Raw genomic sequence first — 21166 nt, 5'->3', positions numbered from 1 at the left:
TGTCAGGCTATGTGCACACATTCAGGTTTTTTCACAATAAAAACTCATTAAAACGCATACATTATGCACCCTATCATTTAGAATGCATTCTGCATGTTTTGTGCACATGTGTTTTTTTTTTTTTTTTTTTTCCGCGGAAAAAGCGCATCGCAGTAAAAAAAGCAGCATGTTCATTAATTTTGCGGATTTTCTGCGTTTTTCTCGCTATTCTATGCATTTGGGTAAAAACGCACCAAAAACGTGGTAAAATCGCGGTAAAAACGCATGCGGATTTCTGGCAGAAATGTCCGGTTTTTGTCAGGAAAATTTCTGCAAGAAATCCTGACGTGGGCACATACCCTCAGTCAGTGCGGGGGCGCTGGTACAGCAGTCACTATACACTGAGTGGTGACTGAAAGCCAACCGGTGTCAGGGGGTGGATAAAGTTCATATCCTCCTGGTAGAGGGGCTCTAATTTCCAGAGCAACCCCATATCTGCAAGTTAGTGTTTTCTCAAGTGACAAATTCCCTTTAACACAAATTTCCACTATAAAAAAAAAAGTAAACTTTTCAAAAATAAAAATGTCAACAAAAATCTAAAGATCCACACTCTACAGTCAAATGATGTGCCGAACCCAAAGCAACTCATGAGAATTAGCTCAGATGGACATGGTCACCATTTGGGTAAAAACCGTAATTAGTTCTTACCGGTAATTGTATTTCCAGGAATCCACCTGACAGCCCCATTGGAGGACATCCTTCTTACCCTCAGTGGGACAGGAACAACAAGCGGTTAAAAGGACCCTTCCCACTCCACCCACCAGTGATTTTCTAAGTACCACATCTGGATGGATGCAAAAAGAGAGTTTATTAACAGTTATACACCAATGTTACATCACATTAGTCAATAGTATAAACTTGCAGTGGGAGGGAACTAGTAGTGCTGTCAGGATGGATTTCTGGAAATACAATTACCGGTAAGAACTAATTACCGTTTTCCATTTCACCACCTGACAGCACCATTGGAGAAATACCAAAGGATGTTTAACTAGGGTGGGACTACTGCATGTAATACTTTTCTACCAAAAGCTAACTGATCTGATGCGACATCTAATTTATAGTGTCTAGCAAAGGTAGAAAGACTTGTCCAAGTCGCCGCCCTACAGATTTGCTCAGCTGAGGCTCCCCCCTTCTCCGCCCATGATTTAGAGATGGCTCGGGTTGAATGGGCCCTAAGAGTATCCGGGGATCTTTCCCTTGGTCTGTATACGCTAGGTTTATCATGGTTTTGATCCATCTAGCAATGGTTGATTTTTGCTGCCTTACAACCTCTATTTGAGCCACCGTACTGTATGAACAAGTTAGTGTCCCGTCTCCAACTTTCCGTCGCCCCCAAGTATTTTAGAACAGTCTCCCTAACGTCAAGGTTATGGTAGACCCCTTCCTTTGTGTTTCTAGGGTGTTAATACAAGTAAAACGAAAAAGCAGCCAGCTCACCGATCCCACCGGGAAGCAGGGAACTCCGTACTTGATGAGACGTGATGAAGCACACTTGAGAAGAAAAAAAGAGGTTCCAGCTTCTCCATATAAAATCCAAACGCTTTATTATTATGACATCCTTAAAAAAGAATAAACAGCTCCCGAGACATCACCAATACCAGTAATACAGCAGGCTACGCGTTTCGACCGATAAACGGTCTTTATCAAAGCTTTGATAAAGACCGTTTATCGGTCGAAACGCGTAGCCTGCTGTATTACTGGTATTGGTGATGTCTCGGGAGCTGTTTATTCTTTTTTAAGGATGTCATAATAATAAAGCGTTTGGATTTTATATGGAGAAGCTGGAACCTCTTTTTTTCTTCTCAAGTGTGTTTCTAGGGTGTTGGCAGAATGAAGGAAGGATTATCTCCTGATTCATATTTGTTGAGGACACTACCTTGGGGAGGAAGGCTGGGTTAAAGGTACCTTCACACATAACGATATCGTTAAGGATATCGTTGCAACGTCACGCTTTTTGTGACGTAGCAACGATCCCGCTAACTATCTCGTTATTGTGTGACAGCAACCAACGATCAGGCCCCTGCTGGGAGATCGTTGGTCGTGGGGAATGATCAGGACCTTTTTTTGTCGCTCATCACTCGCTGTCATCGCTGGATCGGCGTGTGAAAATCTTGCTATCCAAGGTTGGGAGGCTAGTGATGTATCAAAAAAGACACTAAGCGCTGCAATCTGTACTTTTAAAGTACTAGGCCGGAGGCCCTTCTCAAATCCGAGTTGCAGGAAGTCGAGAATTCTGGGAATGTCTGGTTTTGAAGTATCCACAGAAACCTCTCCCAGAAAGGAACAATACCGCTTCCAGATTTTGTTGTAAATCACAGAAGTCACCGGCTTTCTGCTTGCCTGGAGTGTGGTAATGACATTTTCTGACAGGTCTCTGGATCTTAAGGTTTGCCGTTCAGGATCCAAGCAGATAGGTGAAGAGAGTCTGGGTTCTTGTGGAACAACGGCCCCTGTAGTAGAAGGTCCTGCCTGTTCGGTAATAAGATTGGTCTCTCTGTTGACATTCTGGATAGTAGAGAGAACCAGCTCCTTTTTGGCCAAAAAGGAACCACCAGGATTACGGTTGCTCTCTCGTCTCGTATCTTCCTGAGTGTCTTCGGTATCAGAGGAAGAGGCGGGAATGCGTACAGGAGACCTTCACCCCCAATACTGAGACAAGGCGTCTATTGCAGTGGCTCCGTCTAAAGGATTGAGCGAGAAAAATGCTCTGGTCTTTGTATTTGACCTGGTGGCAAAAAGATCCACCTGAGGTGTTCCCTATTTCTGACACAGACTGCTGAATACTTCTGGGTTCAGTTCCCATTCTCCAGGATGTACAGACGTTCTGCTCAAGAAATCTGCTTCTTGATTCTTGGCGCCTTCCAGGTGAACTGCCGAGATGGATGTGACAGATTTTCTGCCCATCTGAAAATCTGGTCTGCTAGGTGTTGCAGCGGTGGATGCTTCGGACCTCCTTGGTGTCTTAGAAATGCCACGGCTGTGACCTTGTCGGACAGTATCCTTACGTGTCTGCCCCTGACCTGTGACTGGGCCTGGTATAACACCTTCCAGATCGCATACAGCTCCCTGAAATTTGACGACCTTGCGGCAATCTGAGGAGTCCATTCTCCCTGGTATTGTCCTTTCTATATGACCCCCCCATCTGAATTGACTGGCGTCTGTGGTAACTGTAACACAGGGATCGAGGATCCATGGAACTCCCTCTTTTAGGTTTTTCGGTGTGGTCCACCAGGTTAGGGATCTCTTTACTGACGGAGACACAATCATCTTCTTGTCTAGGGAACTCTGCTTCCTGTTCCAAGCTCTCAAGATCTCTCTCTCTGTAATCCCCGCTAGTGGAATTGGCTCCATTTCACACAGGGTATGCATGCTGTCATAAAGCCCAGAATCCTCATTGCCCCTCTATTGGAGGGGGTACTTCTCTTGAATTGATGTATGTGCCTGATCAAGGCCTCCTGTCTGTCTTCTGGTAAGAAAGATGTTCTGACATTGGAGTCTAATATGACCCCCAAAAATTTCATCCTGGAATCTGGGACCAGGCAAGATTTCTTCCAATTCACAATCCACCCCAGATCCTGTAGGATGGAAAGTGTGAAGCTGCAGTCTATTCTGAGAAGTTTCTCTGATCTCGCCATTATCAGAAAGTCGTCCAGATATGGTACTATGGTCACATTCTGGTTTCCTAGATAGGCCACAACTTCTGACATCAGTTTGGTGAATATCCTGGGCGCCGAAGCAAGCCCGAAGGGGAGACACCTGAACTGGAAGTGATACAATATTCCCTTGTTCATTAGGGCAAATCTCAGAAATATTTGGTAGGAAGCGTGTATTGGGACATGGTAGTATGCATTGCTTAGATCTAAGGTGCACATCACCATGTCCTTGTCCATGAGAGGCATTGTGGACTTCATAGATTCCATCCTGAATCTTTTGTACCGAACCCATCTGTTTAGGGGTTTTAAATTTATGATCGTTCGGGAGTCCCCTGACGGTATTTTAATTGAAAATAAATGGGAGTAATGGCCCTTGCCTCTTTCTGAGATGGGTACTGGAATTATCACATCTAACTCTATCAACTCCTGGATGTTTGTCCACATAGAGGAGTCTGAGAGCGGACAGGGTCGGGTTACAATAAATCTTTCTGGGGGACTGCTGGAGAACTCCAGCTTGTACCCCTGAGCAATTACCTGCAGAATCCAAGGATTTTGGGATACTGTCTGCCAACCCCCTAGAAATTTTTGTAACCGACCACCCACATTGATGTCATTTATTTGGCTTTCCTGTACCTGCACTTGGGAAGATGGAGTCTCTACCCTTTCCACCCTTGGGATAAGACCACCTCTCAGTCTTCCCTTTCCCCCTGTAGTCTGTCTTCTGACTAGGTCGGGATCTACAAAAGGGCTGGTACTTTTTTGTATTTTCCTCAGGGAACCCTTTCTTTTTATCTGAGGCCTTTTCTAGAATGTCATCCAGAATAGGCCCAAATACTTTATTCCCTGAGAATGGGATTCCGCACAATTTATTTTTTGATTGGATATCAACCGACCAGTTCTTTAGCCAGATGGCTCTTCTGGCCACGTTGGATAAGGACTCGCTTCTGGCAGCGAAGCGTACAGATTCAGCAGAAGCGTCTGCCATAAAGCCTGTTGCAAGCTTAAGTAACAGCAGGGATTTGAGAATAACGTCTCAGGAAGTCTTAGCTTTGAGATATTCCTCCAAATCGTCTATCCATAGATGCATTGACCGGGCTACCGATGTTGAAGCTATATTGGCCCGTATTATTGCTGCGGAGGACTCCCAAGTTCTCCTGAGCAGTCCATCTGCTTTGCGATTGTGACGCCCAAGAGACCGGGGTACCCAGCACCGGACCAATGGGGTCTGTCTGTTGAGGGGGGTGTCACGGGTGGCTTGACCCGGTGCTGTGGCCTCAGGCAATGCACAGTGTAAAGGGTATCGTGAGGGAACAGGCACTTACTTGATCAGCAGCAGGTTCTCCCAGCGGTGATGATCCCAATCCTGGATAGATGGCTATTGTCCAAATGAAAGACTGAGGCACTGAAACGTTTAACCAGTTTACTTTAACAAAAAAGGATTTACAACCAGTCCTGTCACCGGAGTCTGTATGGGAACTCTGAGTTACTTTGACCCTGCCGGGGTCTTCGCCTCTTATTGTACGCAATATCTGTGTGGCCCTGCTGCTGTATGTGAACTGGCTGCCGGCCCAATCTGTCCCCTCCGGGTACTGGTTCGACGGGCAACCCGAGTCCTTTTATCGGCTTACCCCCTCCAGGAGTACCGCTGAACTCTGTGTCTATTGCTGCGTCCGACCCTAGTGAAGCTGATATCACCTCACATTTTTCCGGTTGCTGTATTATATGTAATGAATACAGCCACGGATCCGGTATCCGTCTTTGCGCCTGTTCTGGGTAGTGATTAATGCTACCCGGTTCTCACAATGTCCTTTTTCTCTATCCCTCTTCTCCTCAGGCCGGTGATTTAGGCCTGGTAACAGTCACAGGGCTGTTAGAGATTCAACTGTATGACCTCTCACTTTCAGCTCCTTAGCCCAACTGCCAGTTCTTCTCTCAGACCAGAATGGATCAAGGGGAGTCTCTGGAGCTCCCCCTTCTGGCCGGAGGTGGTAGTGCAGTCTTGCTATTTTAGTATTTGCATTTACTGTCAGTAACTATTTTTGTGGCAAATACCCCTAGGGGTGCCACATTCCCCCTTAGTTAAGAACAGTACTCCGGGACTGTGGGACAATAACATTTTGAAATAACAATTAATATGTACAGAGTCTTAAAAATGAAAAGTTACAAAAACCACTCGAGGAAACAAAAATATAGTTCTGTACAAAGTCACTTCAAATAGCGTCTATTAATACAGTTCTATCCTTGAAGGTACTAGGAAAGGCACTGCACTTTGTGTCCAGGAATTTAGTTCCATTTTTCCAACGGAGTTATCAATATAAAGTCTAAAGAAAGTTCAAAAAGAGCGAGGAGCAAAGTTCAAAAAGCAGTCTTTCCGGAGCTTTGATTTAGTGCCTCTGGGCTGATAAAAAGTTCAAGAATATGCAAGAAGTTCATACAGACAAGTCTCTGTAGGCACTGGGCTTAAACGTTGCAGACTGATAACAATGACTATACTACATTTTCTGTTTAACTATATACGGCATAACATATATACAATTCACATTATGAGCTTTATAGTTGGTAATCTGCATACCTGGCCGGTAATTGACCCTGGGTACTACGCTGTGATCTACGTAATAGCGGTGTCTCTTCATGTGGTGTACTACTGTCTACTGCGGATGTAGTATCTGCCCGCTCTGCTAAAGATAATACCACGACTATGGAGTTGGCAAGTCCACCGTGAATGGGATTACTCTGACCAGGAATCTGTTCTTCCTGGCCTGGAACCTCCTGTAGTACGGGGTCAGCCTCTTCCTGTCTTGGGACTTCTGGTATTGGGTTTGGTGTTGGGTAAAAAGCCACCATGGGAACCACTACTGCACCATGGTATGTTAGTAGGGTTTTGGGAAAGTCTCCTATACAGGTGTAATACACTTCCTCTTCTTTTTCCTTTACTGGTTGAACCTGTATGGGTTGAATAACTTCTGGTTCTGGCTGGACAACGTCTGGCTCTTTCAATGCTTCCGGACATAATTTAAGATTGTCTCTTGACACTAGTACAGATGTTAAGCCTCCGTTTTTGCTAATGAGACACATTTTAGGATTATCCACTCTTGTTGGTAAAACTGTGTAGGGTACGGCTTCCCACTGATTGTCCAGTTTATTGGTTCGACGATTTCTCTTGAGCACTTGGTCACCTGGTCTTAATGGGGTCGCTAGAGCATTCTGGTTGAAAGTTCGCTCTTGTCTTTCTCTAGTTTGCTGAAGGCTTCTTTCCACACTCTCTTGCACTTGGCGATACTGCTTTTGCCGTATGATATCCCAATTGGAGTCTTGGACTTCTGCGTCTGGTTTCAGAATTCCCATTTCTAGATCGATTGGTAATTGGCCGGGTCTTGCACGCATAAGGTAAGCTGGGGTGCAATTGGTGGAACTCACCGGGACATGATTATACAGATCCACCAAGTCAGGCAATTTCTCTGGCCATTGATTCCTTTCTGCCTCAGGTAAAGTCTTTAGTAGTTCTATTACAATATGGTTCATCTTCTCGCATAAGCCGTTTGTTTGTGGATGATAGGCCATCGTCCGGATCTTTTTGCAACCATACATATTACAGAATTCTCTGAAGATCTCTGATTCAAAGGCTGTACCTTGGTCGGTGAGAACCTGTTCCGGATATCCATGGGGTCTACAAAAGTACGTTTGGAACGCTTTGGCTGCTGTTTTTGCTGTCAGATCTTTTACGGGTACTACTACCAAGAAGCGTGAATAATGGTCCACGATGGTCAAGGCATAGACATAGCCAGACCGGCTTGGTGTCAACTTCACGTGGTCCATGGCTACAAGTTCAAGTGGTTGTTTGGTGATTATGGGCTGCAGTGGTGCTCTTTGGTTCTTTTGATCGTTTCTTCTGAGGTTGCACGGGCCACAATTTCTGCACCACTGTTCGATTGATTTTCTCATCCCGACCCAATAAAATCTTTCTCTTAGAAGTACTTCTAACTTTTTCCAACCGAAGTGACCAGCACCATTATGGTAAGCTTCGAGGACCATCTTGACATCTTGTTTAGGCACGATAATCTGCCAAACCAATTCATGTGTTTTTGGATTGGTGTACCTTCTACAGAGCTTCCCTTGATACAGGAACATTTTGCCTCTCTCTTTCCAGAGTTGATGCGTCTCTTCTGGGGCATCCTCATCGGGATATGCACTTTGCTCAGTTAACAGTTCCTTCACCAACTTCACAGCCGGATTGCTGTCTTGGGTGTCAGCCCATCTATGGTGTGCTAACGGATTTAAATTCACCTCTTGTTGTTTCTGATAGGTACTTGACTGATGATGTTTTGCCTTGGGATGATGGAAGGCTGGTAGTTCAATTTCTTCAAGCTCCCCCATTTCTTCTTCTACATCTCTCAAGTGTGGCATCCGGGATAGGGCATCGGCATTTCCATTCTTGCGACCTGCTCGATACTTGATCTTGAAGTTGTAATTAGATAACCGGGCTATCCATCGCTGTTCTAACGCACCTAATTTGGCTGTGTCCAGGTGGGTCAACGGATTGTTGTCAGTATAGACAATAAATTCTGCAGCGGCCAGATAGTGTTTGAAACGTTCAGTCACAGCCCAAACTACTGCCAGTAGTTCCAATTTGAAGGAGCTGTAATTTTCTGAATTTCTTTCAGTAGGCCGGAGCTTTCTACTTGCAAAGGCGATGACTTTCTCCCGACCTTCTTGCTTTTGTGACAGCACCGCTCCTAGTCCCACATTACTGGCATCGGTGTAGAGGATGAAAGGTTGATGGTAATCTGGGTATGCCAGAACCTCTTCTCCGGTTAGTGCCTTCTTTAGTTGTTCAAAGGAGTCTTCCCTTTCATCGTTCCACTGAAAAGGAGGGTTTCGGTTTGAAGGTTTCTTCGTCTGCCCTACCAAGGTGTCTTGCAAGGGTGCTGCCAACTTGGTAAATCCTTTTATAAATCTGCGATAGTAACCCACCAATCCCAGGAATTGTCTCACTTCTTTTGCGCTGGTAGGTCTTGGCCAATCCCTTATGACGCTTATTTTCTCGGGATCTGGTGCTACTCCCTCCGAACTCACGATGTGTCCCAGGTACTGTACCTTTGGCTTGAGAAGGTGACATTTGGATGGCTTGACTTTCATGCCATACCTGGATAAGGCTTCGAACACTTCTGCCAGGTCTATTAAGTGTTGTTCGTAAGTCTTTGAGTAGACGATCACATCATCTAGGTACAGGAGGACGGTCTCGAAGTTCTTGTGTCCGAGGCAGCATTCCATCAGCCGCTGGAAGGTACCGGATGCGTTGCAGAGTCCGAACGGCATGCGATTAAATTCACATAGACCCATTGGTGTGGTGAATGCCGTCTTTTCCTTATCTCGCTCAGCCACAGGGACTTGCCAATACCCGCTTGTTAAGTCTAAGGTGGAAAAATAATTAGCAGATTTCAAAGCAGTTAAGGACTCTTCTATCCTAGGCAAGGGGTAGGCGTCTTTATGGGTGATGTTATTAATCTTCCGGTAGTCTACGCACATTCTCATGGTTCCGTCCTTTTTTTTGACAATCACTAGAGGGGCCGCCCAGGGGCTACAGCTGTCTCTTATTACCCCGGCCTGTTTCATCTCCCTCAGCATATTTTTTGCACACTGATAGTGAGCGGGCGGTATGGGTCTATATCTTTCTTTTATTGGGGGATGGTCACTGGTGGGGATTGTGTGTTCTACCCCTTCTATCCGTCCGAAGTCCAATGGGTGTTTACTGAAGACTTGTTCATATTCCGTCACTAGCCTATACACCCCTTGTTTTTGATGGGTAGGTGTTGAATTTATGCCCACGTGTAGCTGTTGGCACCAATCCTCCATTTCTCCATCTGAGCCATTGCCTTCCACCTGACAGGTTGGTTCTAAGGGCTCAATGGTTGTGATGGCATTGTTGTCAACAGTATATAGCTTTGCCATTGTAGCATACCTTGGCAAAGTGACCTCTTCCTCTCCACAGTTCAAAAGTCGTACCGGCACTCGTCCCCGGTGTACCTCGACTATCCCTCGTGCTGTGAGTATAGTGGGCCTGCTGTCGGTGTACACTGGTTCTATTAAGGCTTGATAATCTCGTCCCTTAGTACCAATGGCTGCTCTACACCATACCAGCATTTCTGTTTTTGGTGGGATTACAATAGATGTTGGATCACTTACCCTCACACTGCCGATTTCTCCACCTGCAACTTCTACCTGTTGCCTTAACATCAATACTTTTATTTCCCTCCGGAGAACTCTCTGCTGGCAGGATTGGGCAGTTTCAGCAATTTGCTGTAAGACAGAAATGACTTCGGAAAAGCAGTTCTCTAACACATTCATTCCTATCAATACAGTTGGTTCACAGTTCCGCCGGTCAACATCAACAACAATTATACCCTGTTTCTTCAATTCTACTTTACCAATCTTTATGGTCATCTCCCTGAATCCTAGTTTCGGTACCAACTTACCATTACTGGCCCATATATCTAGTTCAACATCAGAGGGCCCTTTATCAATATCTGCATCAGCCCAGTACCTCTTATAAAGGATATACGGTATAGATGAAATCTGGGAACCTGTGTCCAGCAAAGCGTTGAGGGGCATTCCGTCCAGCACGATAGGGATAATGGGTCGTCCTCCGATGTACCTGTCGTGCCAGGGTGTTGGGCCTTGAAAGTTCATTCCTGCGAAGCGGCCCGCATTCCCAGGGGATTCCCGTTTAAATCACAATCTCGTGCAAAGTGGCCTGGCTGCTGGCAACGGCGGCAAATGGGCTGTCCATCCGGTTGGTAGCGGTCGCGGGGTCGTCCTCTCCATGTCGGGTATCTCCGGGGTCTCATCCATGGAACACCTTCTCTACGGTTTGACAACTCCATCTTGGGTCCTCTCATCTCCTGCATGGTTTTAGCCATTGAAGCAACAACATCAGTTAAAGAGTCAAGCTTTTGTTGAAGAGCCTCATTAGTACTGGGCCCCAGGGGCTTAGCAATGGCCCCGGACATAGCTGATGTCACTGGTACTCCATGTTGTTGAGGAGCCTCTGCCATGAGTTGCGCAGGATCCTGATCCCGAGGTGCCTCTGCCAGCTGGAGACGTATAACGCTCTCCTTTAATTGGGCAAATGTCAATTCAGGGTTCTTAAAAACAAGCATGCTCACATGCCCCCGGTGAGAAGGGGTGTAGAGTCCCTCAATAAATTGATCTCTTAGCAGTTTATCCGCTCCGGTGTTAAAAATGGGTTCAGCCAGTGTAAGTGATTTAAGGGCTTCCTGCAGGTTTAAGGCAAAGTCTCTCACGCCCTCATTAACTTTTTGTTTGCAATTAAAGAATCGTACTTTAGCTTTGCTGCTGGCAGTGGTTTCAAATGTAGCTTTTAATCCAGCAAATATGCGTTCAACAGTGCCTTTTAGATCAGCTGCCCATGCTGTGACTTCTCGCTTAGCATGGCCACTTAACTGCATCATCAGGAGACTAACACGCTGAACTTCACCCACAGGGAACATGTCAAAATGGGCCAGCATCTTTTCTCTGAAATCGTCAAGGGTATTAGGCTCACCTTCATACATTGGAAGCCATGGGCCACCCGGGGTATATGGCATCAGCACCGGCATGATGGGCGCCACTCCTTGCACCGCTGCGCTACCGGACTCTCTATCGACACTCTGTCTTTCAGCTGCATTAGCGTCGCCGGGTGCTGCGGCGTCTCCGTGCTGCGACATACTGTGCCCCCTTAGTTAATCCTGACCCTTCCGGCCCTCCGCTTCCGTCGGGATAGTGTAGATTCGTTCCGCTGTGCAGCAGGATCGATTTTCCCCTTGCTCTGATGTCAGAGCGCTCAGCTTGGTGCCGCCCACAATGACACGCCCCCTGCTGCTCCCACCCACCGCGCTCTGTAATGGCGGATTCTGAAGTTTTTCAGTTAGACTGGGGCTCAGGTGATGGCGTAGCTCGATTAACAGTCTCGTGCCTAACGGTTATGAAGTGATTACCTCAGGGGATGGCGGCCATCTTTACTCCATTATAACCAATGGGGAAAAGTCACTTTCAATAGTTTTCAATGGAGAATGGATTTTTCTTTAATAAAGTCAATTTTCAAGATTTTTCATCCAAGTTTTCACAGTTTTGGGCTCCAATCACGGCACACAATACCCGGTATACGGGCTGGCTAGATCCTGTTCGTGACGCCAATTGTGACGCCCAAGAGACCGGGGTACCCAGCACCGGACCAATGGGGTCTGTCTGTTGAGGGGGGTGTCACGGGTGGCTTGACCCGGTGCTGTGGCCTCAGGCAATGCACAGTGTAAAGGGTATCGTGAGGGAACAGGCACTTACTTGATCAGCAGCAGGTTCTCCCAGCGGTGATGATCCCAATCCTGGATAGATGGCTATTGTCCAAATGAAAGACTGAGGCACTGAAACGTTTAACCAGTTTACTTTAACAAAAAAGGATTTACAACCAGTCCTGTCACCGGAGTCTGTATGGGAACTCTGAGTTACTTTGACCCTGCCGGGGTCTTCGCCTCTTATTGTACGCAATATCTGTGTGGCCCTGCTGCTGTATGTGAACTGGCTGCCGGCCCAATCTGTCCCCTCCGGGTCCTGGTTCGACGGGCAACCCGAGTCCTTTTATCGGCTTACCCCTTCCAGGAGTACCGCTGAACTCTGTGTCTATTGCTGCGTCCGACCCTAGTGAAGCTGATATCACCTCACATTTTTCCGGTTGCTGTATTATATGTAATGAATACAGCCACGGATCCGGTATCCGTCTTTGCGCCTGTTCTGGGTAGTGATTAATGCTACCCGGTTCTCACAATGTCCTTTTTCTCTATCCCTCTTCTCCTCAGGCCGGTGATTTAGGCCTGGTAACAGTCACAGGGCTGTTAGAGATTCAACTGTATGACCTCTCACTTTCAGCTCCTTAGCCCAACTGCCAGTTCTTCTCTCAGACCAGAATGGATCAAGGGGAGTCTCTGGAGCTCCCCCTTCTGGCCGGAGGTGGTAGTGCAGTCTTGCTATTTTAGTATTTGCATTTACTGTCAGTAACTATTTTTGTGGCAAATACCCCTAGGGGTGCCACACGATCCATAGGATCCTTCAATGCGGAGGAGTCCTCAAATGGGATTGAGGTCTTCTTCGCCACTTTTGCCAACGGAACATCAATCTTGGGAACTTCATCCCACACTTTAATGTCCTCTGTATTATAAGGAAAACGGAGTCTGAAATCTCTGGGTACCACTAGTCTCGTGGACATGCGACAAATGGATTAAATGTATTGAGCCTGAAAAGGCTGCAAAGAAAGCCATCATGACAGCAGTGTCAGGCAACGTTCACATTAGCATTTTTGGGCTCAGCGTCGTCAACGCAATGCAAAACGCATGTAAAAACGCATACCAAACGCAGCGTTTTTTGACTCATGTGTTGAACGCATGCGTCAAAAAAAGGTGCGTTTTGTGACAATGCTTGCGCTTGACGCATGCGTTGCCCTAGAATGATGACATTCTTGACACAATTGAAGAAAAAAAAATGCCCCAATAAGTGCCTAGACACTAAATAAAGACCACCAATGGATAGAAGAGGGTGGGTGTAATGGAATTTGTGTGTGTGTGTGTGTGTGTGTGTGTATATATATATATATATATATATATATATATATATATATATACATATACATATACATATACATATACATATACATATACATATACCTATACCGTGGCAGAGATGAATTCCTCCCCTTTTGCTTGTGTTTCCAGCATCAAGATGGAGCATCCCATGGAGAGTATCTACATGAATATGGAGTTGGATTTTGCCTTGGCTTATGCTATTGCCTATTACGAACAAAGGAAAAGAGAAAAACGGAGAAGGAGTCATCGGCGCTTTTGGCTACACCCTATAGTTGAAGTCCGGCAGAGCCGTGGAGCCTACCATTGCTTGTTTGGCGAGCTGAATGACAATCTTGAAAAATATTCCGAATTTACCAGGATGTCTCAAGAAAGCTTCCGCTATCTGCTAAGTCTTGTGGAAGGAGCCATTACCACGCAGGAGACACAGCTCCGGCGATCAATTTCTGCAGAGGAACGGCTGCTGGTGACTCTACGGTACGTGATATTGCAATGTTAACGCCTGTCATATGTTCAGCAATGTAATTTTTTTTTTTTTTTTTTGTTACTTCTGGTTTTTTTTTCAATGTACTTAAATTAAAAAATTAAATTATCTGTTTGGCAGTTTCCTGGCTACCGGAGAGACCTTAAGATCCCTGCATTTTCAATTTAGGATTGGAGTCTCCACACTTTCAGGAATTGTTGCCGACACATGCCGTGCTTTGTGGGAAAATCTCCGGGATGAATTTTCACCCCTCCCAACAACTGAATTATGGGAGGCCAACGCCAAAAAATTTGATCAACTTTGTTCTTTCCCAAACTGCATTGGAGCTGTGGATGGGAAGCACATTTGGATTATAAAGCCTGCAAGAACTGGATCTCAGTTCTTTAATTATAAAAAATACATTTCCACCGTGCTCATGGCAATTGCAGGTGCGGACTGCAGGTTTATCGCCGTGGACATTGGAGCGTTTGGCCGTAGAAATGACTCACGGACATTTAGAGTCTGATATGGGCATAAGGTTATATGGGAACAATTTTAATTTCCCCCAGCCACGACCTCTTCCCAACACAGAAGGCCCGGCAATGCCATTTGTTGTGGTTGGGGATGAGAAATTTCAAATGTGTGCCAACCTACTGAAACCTTACTCCAGTCGGGGCTTGGACCACACCAAAAGGGTTTTTAATTATAGACTATCCAGGGCCAGAAGAACTGTGGAGTGCGCCTTTGGGATCCTGGTCTCCAAATGGCATATTTTAGGATCCGCCATTAATCTGAAAATTGAGACCGTGGATGAGGTGGTGAAGGCTTGTGTGGTTCTACACAATTATATTATGGCAAAAGAGAGACCAAACGTGGAACTAGATGAACCTATACCAAACCCATTGCCAGATTACCAACATCATCCTCTGAGGACAACTGTTGAAATTGGGCAGATGAGGGATCGATTTGCTTCCTATTTTGTTTCTGATGTTGGGCGTGTGTCATGGCAAGATGTAATGGTGTAGTGTTTAGGTTTCAATGTAATACTCTATTGTGCTTTTAACTGAAAATAACTTTATTGTGCTTAGAATAAAATAATGTAATGACAATAAAAGACTTTTACACTACTGTGTCCATTCAATGTTTGCTAAAACCAGTTCAAAGTGGCCAACTGTAATGTTCCTTCAATTTTGTAATGTAAATAGATTTTCTACTGTCTTGTGCTTTGAATAAAATTACTTTGTGCTTTTACTTTCAATGCCTGCTTCCCGTTTTCTTCAAATGTTGTTGTCAATAAAACCATGCTTAAACTATTCCAATGTCCATTTTCCTAACACCGGGTCAAAGTGTCTTACGCCCACAAAAAATGTAATCAGGTGATCACCAGTTCCCAAATACACTATGCCAAACCACCCCATTTATGGTCACATAGCCGTGTGTTCTAGAGTTGAGCGAACATGATCGGCTCCCTCCTTGTCAAGCTATAACGCTTGCCGACTAGTTGGATATGGAACCCGGCTTCCTGGAGTGCGCCGGCTGATCAGCTGTCTGCCGCCGCAGTTACATGTGCCGCGGCTGTGTGACAGGCACAACACATGCATGGAGAGTCTATTTGTTGGGCTCTCCATGCATGTGTAGTGCCTGTCACACAGCCGCGGCACATGCAGCTGCGGCGGCAGACAGCTGATCAGCCGGCGCGCTCCAGGAAGCCGGGTTCCATATCCAACTAGTCGGCAAGCGTTATAGCTTGCCAAGGAGGGAGCCGATCAATAGTTTTAACTCGCTAGAGTTGAGCGAACATGAACTCAGGATGCTGAAATACATCCTGAGTCTAAGGGCTTGTTTCCACTTGCGAGATACACGTCCGTGTCTCGCACGTGGAAACTAAGTTCTGGCGCCGGCACTCCGGAGCGGAGTGTGCAGCTCCATGTGTTGCTATGCGGCCGCACGCTCCGCTCCGGAGTGCCAGCACCAGAACTTCGTTTCCACATGCGAGACACGGACGTGTATCTCGCAAGTGGAAACAAGCCCTAATAGTGGTGACACTTGGCCACGTGACTATTGCTAGCACCTCACCTGACCCATGACCTTATTGTATTTTTAAAAATATAACTTTTTTTTTATGCTCTTTGTATTTTTAACACCTCATAGTTCCATAAAAGACACAGAAAAGCTGCCGTTTAAACAATAGATAAAATAGTGTCTGACATTGGAGATATGAGGTGTAAAAATAAATAAATAAATAAATTTGTGCGCATGGTGTGTGTTTTAAACATAACTTTTTATTTTTAACCGTATAAAAAAAGGGGGAAAGATTAAGGGGAATGGACGTCAGCTATCAATGGGGACTGATAGCTTCTTGTTGGGGTGTGGGAAGAGGAGGAGGAAGAACCATATTCCATTATACTGGAGGGGATTTCGGCCCACACAGTTGCCGACGGTGGGGATGTTGCCACCTCTGGAGGGGAGGGAGGAGGCACCAACAGTCTACGTGTACTGTACTGGACTGGCTCTGGTTACTCCTGCTCCGGCTTGACCCCCGACCTTGAGCTTTGACTTGGAATTGGAGCAGCCGGAGCCGCCGCTGATGTACGTTTTTTCTTCTTGGGCCTCTCTCCCTCTTGGTGTTCTTGTGTGTGGCGTCATCTGCTGCTTGAGGTCCTGGCAGGAGCAGGACTCGGTGCGATGGTGTTGGTGGCGGCGTCCCTCAGCGCCCAGACCTCTGTAGAGTTGCTGTGCAGCAGGATTAGTTGTCATGCTAGCCAGCGTTGGTACTACAGGCATTGTAGTCGCTGACTGCATGATCCTAGCCTGCTGCAGAGCACTCACATAGGCGTTGTTGCAGGCCTGCATCACCGACATCTGGAGTTCCGATGTAAGGTGTTCCACCATGCCCTTTGCAATGGTACTAAAAAAATGTTTTGCCGGCCTCATGAGCTCGGATTCCATTGATTCAAGGAGCCGGTTGATAGTGGCCAGAGCAGTGTCCATCCTATCTCCCAGCACCTTGAAACAATTTTGGAAAACCGTGCCCAAATGAAAATATTCGGGCATTAGCGGCCTGTCCGAGGCCCGCTGGCGGGAATACCCAAAAGATGGAGCACCTGATGCCTCGGACAGGGGAACACCAGATGGACCGGCTGCCGGTTCTCCAGAGTGTGGTGCATGCCTGCTCTCGCTGTGGGATGGCTGTGACGGGTCCGATGGCGCTTCATTAAGGACCGCTCCAGATGGCCGATCAGGTTCGAGGGTGCTGCTGTGTGTTCTGTGAAAATAAAAGGAAAACATTAGTATACAAAAATAACATTTCACATTCGCCACCTCCTGTGGAATATAAAATTAACATTACATAACACAACACAATGTAATTATCTAATATATAATTGCCTAGAATACTACTTCCTGCAATTTGTGCCAACTTCCGTGGCTTTGTCCGGAGCTAATGTCCGGAGCTAATGTCCGGAGATTAATTGCCTAGAATTCTACTTCCTGCAATTTGTGCCAACTTCCGTGGCTATGTCCGGAGCTAATGTGCGGAGATAATGTCCGGAGCTAATGTCCGGAGATAAGTGACGTCAACAGTGTCCAGTGTCTGATTGGTTGCCGCCTGCTGCGAGCGACCAATCAGAAACGTGCCGTACTGTGACACACTCCGCCCGCCATTTTGGTGTGATTTTTGAATTTTTACCTCACAGCAAGTTTCTACTGCATGGAGGCGGGCCCAGTGACGTTGCTCTTCAAGCTCCTGCCGAATTTCGTCAAAAAAATGATAATACCATTTACCAAAACTATATATATATTTAGTTGTGAAGTGGTTAAGTGACATTTTCACACCAATTTTGAACTTTTGTTTGGTGTTTTCTCCATATACTGCCTATTATTTTTGTTCTTTCTTACTATTATTTATTAATTGTATTATTCTTACATTTGAATAAATAAAGTATATATGGATTCTAGACTCCCGATTCTTTAGAATCGGGCTGCCATCTAGTCTACTATATAATTGTCTAAGCGTCACTTCCGTCTGGCAGTCTGTCTGTCCTTCTGTCACAGTTATTCATTTGCTGATTGGTCTCGCCAGCTGCCTGTCATGGCTGCCGCGACCAATCAGCGACGGGCACAGTCCAGAAGAAAATGGCCGCTCCTTACTCCCCGCAGTCAGTGCCTGTCGCCCGCATACTCCCATCTGTCATCGCTAAACACAGGGTTAAGGCCAGCAGTAATGCACCGCGTTATGCCGCGGGTAACGCCCTCCGTTACCGCCGCTAACCCTGTGTCCCCAACTTTTTACTATTGACGCTGCCTATGCGGCATCAATATTAAAAAATGTAATGTAAAAAATAAAAACAACCAGCTATACTCACCCTCCGTAGCCATTTGCGCCGGCCGCCATCTTTTACGGTGGCAGAAGGACCTGCCATGACGTCACGGTCATGTGACCGAGACGTCATCACCGGTCATGCGCTCATACCAACCCTGGGACCGGAAACTGCCGTGGACTACAAGGGCTCCAGCAGAAAGGTGAGTATATGTTATTTTTAAAACAGTCCAATAGAACAGAAGAAAAGTGCGGCACTCACCCTTGTAAGCTGTAGAATTCGTGTTCTTTTATTTGGAAAGTGACAAAAAAATTATAAAATACATCCGTTAGGACATCAGGTCAGATACGAGGGTGCGGGAATGGAGAAAGAACACGAATTCTACAGCTTACAACGCACTTTTCTTCTGTTCTATTGGACTGTTTTGGCTATATGCTTTTAGTGCAGAGCACCATATGCCCAGCTTATTCGTGACACCTGCATATGTGGTCGGCATGATATAGAGTCCTAGCCCTTATGCAGATATACTCTTCTAGTGCCGTCCCTTTCCATATTTCTGTTTTGCCTTTGGATATGTTATATTTTTTTAATTAGTGACCTGGCTGGGCAATATACTACGTCACTGGGCAATTTTCTACGTGGCTTGGCAATATACTACGTGGCTCTGTGCTGTATACTAACTCAATGGCCAATATACAACGTGGCTGGCCAATATACTACGTGGCTGGCCAGTATACTACGTGGCTGGCCAATATACTACGTGGACATGCATATTCTACAATACCCGATGCGTTAGAATCGGTACACCATCTAGTAATTAAATACTTACGCTCGGCGGGCAAGGACCGGTTTCAGGAAGTTAAGCAGCCTATTATATTTATATGTAGTTGACCTTGCCGCAGCAGCACCACTTCGAGCCTGTTCCTCCCTCCTCCTTTCGCAGGCCCCGATTGAAACGGTCCTTCATGGAACGCCATCTTGTTCTCAATTTTTTTTGACTGTGAAAGCAAAAAAAAAAAAGATTAGAAACTGTACATTTTCCCATGATAACACAACCGTGTGCGATGCAACCAACTTGCAGGAGTTGATCACATCACACACGGTTGTGTGATCCTGGCCTGATGGGTCAGAGCTGCGTTTCTGCAATACTTACGAAACTCTTCCTTGTCCTTTGCAGAAGCGCTGTCAAAGCCATCCCACAGCGACTGTGCAAACTCATTCCAGAGCCGCCTCAACACCACTTGGTCCGAGTGCCGGGGGTCACGGCTGTCCCACAACGGCCTCGCTCCTGGATAGAAGTGATGAGGAGATCGATGTCGACCCCCTCACCCTGGTCCCGTCGTGAAACCTAGAATAAAATAAAGACATTAATGTTTGAAAGCTTAAACCAAATTGCAACGACTCTCCCCCCCCCCCCCCCACAAAAAGTATACCGACAAAAAATTAATAAATAAATAAATAACATTCCAAATTTTATTAGTTTTAAAAAAATACTTTCTCGCTGTCTTGCCACCACAGCTTGGCCCCGAGGTCGCTGCTCCTGCTGGGTTTCTTCCTCCTCACTTGAAGAACTCTGTTAAATTAAAAAAAAAAAAGTAAATGACACGTGTACAAATGACACTGAATACTGACCAACAGTAGATAATGTACTCCCTTTACTGGCCTGTGAGCTGTTGCATGACTCTGTGGTCATTTTTATGGTTGACCAAGATAATTCTGCAAGGAAAAGTGGAAAAAATGATTCAATTTACACAATGCACAATACGCAGCCACATAGAAGAAAACAGCAAAAATACCCTACATAAAAATTACGACAACAACAAACAATGCACTCATAGGACAATGCCAACAGAACAAGCGCTGAGCAATTGCAGATACACCACAGCGCCATACATTAAAATAAAAATCAAGGGCAGAGCCAACACAATGCCAGAGTATAGCAAAAGCAGAATACCAGTCCCAGAAAAGAAAAAAAATCAATTGCAATACAACAGCCCCCTACTTAAAAAAAATAAGAAACACATAGACCTTTTTAAAAAAAAAAATTGTAAAAGTGCACAGAAAAGGAAATCCTGTATAAACCGCCATACATTACAATAAAAAACAAGGCCGGAGCCAAGAAAACGCCATACGGTAAAATATAACGACAGAAATACATCAGACCCAGATAAAAAAACAGGATTTTTGGATGCTTACCGTAAAATCTGTTTCTCGGAGCCTTCATTGGGGGACACAGGACCCATGGGTGTATGATGCTGACACTATGCAAATAAAAAAGTTAGCTCCTCCTCCGCAGCGCACACCCCTCTGACAGGAAGTAGGATATTCAGTTAGTGAGAAAGCAGTAGGAGAAGCAACATGTAAATGAGAATAATAATAATCTATTCCTATAGCGCCAACAAATTCCGCAGCGCTCCACAGATTAACAGTTTCAAACACTCAAAGAGTGTCTAAAGAACTCCAATGTTAACAGTATAACACAATAAACAGAGCTGTTCAACTTGGGAGGGTGCTGTGTCCCCCAATGAAGGCTCTGAGAAACAGATTTTACGGTAAGCAACCAAAAATCCTGTTTTCTCTATCGCCTCTCATTGGGGGACACAGGAACCATGGGACATCCCAAAGCAGTCCCTGGGGTGGGAAAAACAGACTTCCATCAGGTCAGAGGACCCGCCACTGCCGCCTACAGGATCCTTCTGACCAGGCTGGCGTCCGCCGAAGCATAGGTATGGACCTTGTAAAATTTGGCGAATGTGTTGATGGAAAACCAGGTTGCCGCTTTGCAAAACAAAGCCCTGTGGCGTACCGCACAGGAAGAACTGACTGCCCGGGTAGAGTGAACCTTTATCCCAGGAGGGGGCACTCTGTTCTTGACCCGGTAAGCCTCCCAAATTGCCGTTCTGATCCAGCAAGCAATAGTCGCCTTGAAATCCGGCAGGCCTCTACGCGTGCCATCAGAAATGCCGAAAAGAGAATCCATATTCCGGAAAGCGTCCGTTCTAGCCAGGTAGATCCTCACCGTCCTGACGAGGTCCAGCTTGTTCAACGATCACTTCACTCCAGGGG

This window comes from Ranitomeya imitator, chromosome 4 (genome assembly GCF_032444005.1).
Source record: "Ranitomeya imitator isolate aRanImi1 chromosome 4, aRanImi1.pri, whole genome shotgun sequence".
Taxonomy (NCBI): Eukaryota; Metazoa; Chordata; class Amphibia; order Anura; family Dendrobatidae; genus Ranitomeya; species Ranitomeya imitator.
Note: the sequence above shows the minus strand (reverse complement) of the source record.